Below are 4926 nucleotides of genomic sequence, written 5' to 3' on the forward strand. Positions count from 1 at the left end.
CCTGACTTGGCCTCCCAAAGTGCTGGTATTACAGGCATGAGTCACTGTGCCCAGCCCTGGACTAGCAGCTTTCTGAAAGCCACTCTACCACAGATGTATTATCTCTTTTTTCCTTTCATTTCTCAAACAAAATTTTAAAAGCCATGCTGAAACTGGATTAGTTATATAAAATAATAGCTTGGTGTTAAATTAATAAGAGCATACTTATGACAGGCAGGTAAACTTCTGAGCTATTTAAGAGGTGAATATAGATAGTATATCCATCTGACAGCTTGAACTATTAATATACTAGAAAAAAGTTTTTATATGCATCATTTTATTTTAAAAATAAAATACTCAGAAGTAAGAAAAATGATAATAAGATCCCTGAACAGTACAAAATAAAAATCTCAGAACGAGCTGAGATACTCCAATCAAATATAAAAGGTCAAGTTGGTGAGTACTGTGTGAATTTTAGAAGATGTGATTAGGAAGTTTGTTCATTAGGAATATATACATTTTGCACCTTTCTTCCCCATGCAATTTGGTTTAGGTAAACTGTGGGAAAGAGAGTGTCTGGGGTACCGGTTGAGTTGATCTCCCCTGTGTGAGACTCCCATGGGGAGCCATGGGCGGCCTCTGAGGAGAAAAGTCTCCTTATTGCCTTCATGTCTTTATGCCCCAAGAGCATAACAGCTCAACGGCCCGCCACAGGTTGCTCGGGGAAACAACACTCCCTTGAAGCAGTGAAGTATAATCAAACGTCTTGGCTCCTCCTGAAACCCACTCGCACCCATTTCAGTGCTGATAAGTTAAAGATCTTAAGTAGTTTAGACACACGTTTTTGCTCAAGGAAATTCACAGAAACTGCCACTGCTATACATCTTATTCAATGACTCACGAGTTCTCCTTCACTGATTAATGCTTATCCTCATCCCTTCCTCCCCCTCCCATCTGCACTAAGAACCAAGAGCTTGTAAACCAATAAATTGGGCAGAGCCTGAGAGCTCTGGGCAGTGAGCAAGTCTCAGCCGCTCCCGTCTCCTGGACCCACCTTTTAAATGCTTTTTCTGTCTCTAATTCCTTTGTCTCCACCGGACTCGGGGTACCCGCTGGGTGGTGTGGGGCTGGTTTCCCCCCAACAGTAAACAAGATGAGTCTTCTTGGAAGAAGAAACTGAGTTTAACCCTGAATACTTGACCTACAAGGCTTGGTTGCTGGGCTAATTCATAGTGAAGAGGATCACACTATTCAATGTACAGACACAGGTGAGTGGGGACAAGAAAATTAATGAAATCTACTTCATTCTCCACAGGAGGAACCTGGGTTTACTTCTTAAGGGGACCTGATTTGTTAGGTGTATAAGTTCCCTATTGCTGTTGTAACAAGTTACCACAAACTTAGCAGCTGAAAACAACACAAATTTATTATCTCATAGTGCCCTTAGGTTAGAAGTCTGGCAACCTTGGCTAGGTTTCTGCTTAGAATCTCACAAGGCCAAAATCAAGATGTTAGCAGGCCTGTGTTTTCTTTAGAGGTCCTAGGGGAGAATCCATATCCTTGTTCATTAAGGTTATTGGTGGAATTCCTTTTAAGGTCACTGTGGCACTAATGACTCATTTGCATCTTGTCTGTCAGTTGAGAGGCATTACCAGTTTTTAGAGGCTTCCCACGTGCCTTGGTGCATGGCCTTCATCCTCCATCTTCAGAACCAGCAATGGTGGGTGACATCTCTCACAGGCTCCCAATCTCTTCTCTGTCTCTCGATTCCACTGCATATCTCTGACCACTATTCTCCCTTCTTCTTCTACTGTTAAGGAATCCCATGGGGGCTGGGCACAGTGGCTCACGTTTGTAATCCCAGCACTTTGAGAGGCCAAGGTGGAGGGCTCACTTGAGCCCAGGAGTTTGAGATCAGCCTGGGCAACAAAGTGAGACCCCCATCTCTACAAAAAATCAAAAAATTAATTGGGCATGGTGGTGCATGCCTGTAGTCCCAGCTACTTGGGTGACTGAGGTGGGAGGATTGCTGGAGGCCAGGAGCATCAAGGCTGCAGTGAGCCATGTTCACGCCACTGCACTCCAGCCTGGGTGATAGAGTGAGACCATGTCTCCAAAAAAAGAAAAGAAAAAGTGAAAGGAATCTCATGATTTTGCATTGGGCCTACACAAGACAGTCCAGAATAATCTCCTTGTCTTAAAGTCAGCTGATTAGTAACCTTAATTCCATCTGTCATGTCCCTGTTGTCAAAAAACTTAACATATTCACAAAATCTAGGGCTTAAGGGACCATTATTCAACCCACAAAATTAGAGATAAGATCAAAGGAAGAAATATTAATGAAATTAAAACAAAATGCTGAAACAAATATCAGGGACAATCATAAGAGAAAACAAAAAGGTAGTTCATGGTCAGCTCCAGGAAATCACATGTCTGCTGCACTGCCAAGGCTCTGTGACAGAGTCTTGACTTCTCTGCCACCTTCTAAACTACATTTCCTGGGCTCTTGGTGGGAGTCTAGCCCCCAAGAAATCTCAAGAGGAAGGAGATTGTAATCAATTGGCCACTTCTAGCTCCAACCACAGCACAACTGTGGTTATTGTTTATGTCCAACATATCTGATAACACCAGCATTACGGCTCTCTGATCTACTGCCAGAGTGGGCGGGGGTGTCTACAAGAGATGCTTTTGTGCATTTTCCTTCCGGACTTACAGGAAACATAATTTCACACATTAAACCTGTTTTATCCCCTTATCATGAACAGTTGTCTGGAGGAGTTGTTGGCTCTCTCCCTGAAGGCTCTTGGAAGAAAGCAGATTAATATCATTACCTAGTTTCTTGATTTTGTATCTCTTGCCCTCATAATACCAAAAGAAGGAAAGCCAGAAAGCATCAGGGTAAATGAAACCAAAAGTGTAACTGACCTTTACCTACTTTTTGCTGCAGTTCAGTATCCTGACCATGTTAAAGGGCCCAGAGTATGTTATTGTCCTCCAGAGCATTCTTCCATTTCTCTGTTAAGGGCTTCAGAACGTAAGGATGCAAGTGACATCACTGATGGCAAGCTGGAGGAGTTCCTCACAAGACCTTGGGGACTGGATATCTCTTATTAAAGGTGATCACTGACATGGATATTGGCCCAGAATGCTTTCTGGAAGGACTTCTTGTTCCCTCCTGTATTCGTTTCCTGCAGCAGAGTCCCAGAAGCCAGGAAGTTTATTGTCTCACAGAGGCTTGAAGTCTGAAACAAAGGTACCAGCAGGATAGTGCCCTCCAGAAATTCATGTCCTACCCCAAATCTCAAAATGTGATCTTATGTAGAACTGTGATCATGGCAGATGAACTTGATTAGGCTCTAAGATTTAGAAGAGGAAGAAAGAGGTGGAAGAAGGGGACTAGGTTGCTAGATTCTTGAGAGGAGCCCCTCTAAATAAGAACTATAGAAATGAATGCTACAGCCCTCAGAGCAATGCCAGAGCAGAGAAATAATTTACCTTGATGACCAGAACTCACTGACAGATCCCAGCTGATGTAACTAGTTATAATTGGCTGAACAAACTCAGATGAGCTGTTTCTTTTTCCAGAGGCGAAGACTTCTCAGAGTCTAGGATTAGAAGAGTCTGAGATCTTTGCTGTTTTTTCTCCCCTTCATCCATAAATCTTCTTCTCTTGGGATGTCCTAAAGAGGACCCTGTTTGCTTTTATCATTTTTTCAAAATACTATTGCTTCCAGCAGCTAAAAAAGCCTCAAGGTACACTGGAATCCACTATCTCTGAGAACAGTGCCTGTTATGCCCTGTTCTAACACGTTCCTTGAAGGGAGGAGGTGAAATCATACTTACAGGTGGACCCCAATGGACCAGGAGATGCTGTGTCCTAGGATGGATCCACTCACAGTGACTCCTTAGGCTCTGCAACCTGGACCAGACCTACATCTAGACAGCTTTAAACCCTATGAGCAAGAGCATCTCCTGCCATCCCTGCTGGGCAGTCTTGTGCAGATAACTGACCTTCATGGCCTCTCCAGGACCCCTGGGATATTCTCTGAGAAGATATGGGGAGTGCTGAAAAAAAGATGCCAGGCTGGGTGCAGTGGCTCATGCCTGTTATCCCAGCACTTTGGGAGGCCGAGGCAGGCGGATCATGAGGTCAGGATATCAAGACCAGCCTGACTGACATGGTGAAACCCCGTCTCAACTGAAAATACAAAAAATTAGCTGGGCGTGGTGGCACATGCCTGTAGTCCTAGCTACTCTGGAGGATGAGGCAGGAGAATTGCTGGAACCTGGGAGGCAGAGGTTGCAGTGAACTGAGGTCACGCCACGGCACTCCAGCCTGAGCAACAAAAGCGAAACTCCATCTTAAAAAAGAAAAGAAAAGAAAAGAAAAAAGAAGAAGTTGTGGTCATGGGCTAGTGCTTGAATGGATTTGAAGTTCAGGCTCACATAAGCTAGGTACTCAAAGGCAAAAAAAAAAAGCAGAATAGACTCAGCAAGACTTCAGATCAATTATAATTACAATTAGCCACACAGATTCAAAAACAATTATGCTTAAATAAGAGACAACTTTGGAAATGTCTTCAAGAAACAGGAGAATTAATATCAATAAAATGTCCATACTACCCAAAGTGACCCACAGATTCAATACAATCCCCATCAAAATTCCAATGGCATTTTTAACAAAAATGGAAAAAATAATCCTAAAGTTTGTATGGAACCACAAAAAAAAAAACCCCAAATAGTCAAAGCAATCATGAACAAAAAGGACAAAACTGGTGGCATTATTCTATCAGACTTCAGAATGTACTACAAAGTTACATTAATCAAAATAGCACGATACTGACATAAAAACAGACACATAGGCCAAAGGAACAGATAGAAAGCCCAGAAACAAATTCATGCATTTACAGTTCACTGATTTTTGACAAGGTGTAGAGGACTACGTGC

This window comes from Theropithecus gelada, chromosome 1 (assembly GCF_003255815.1).
Source record: "Theropithecus gelada isolate Dixy chromosome 1, Tgel_1.0, whole genome shotgun sequence".
In the NCBI taxonomy this organism is placed as follows: Eukaryota; Metazoa; Chordata; class Mammalia; order Primates; family Cercopithecidae; genus Theropithecus; species Theropithecus gelada.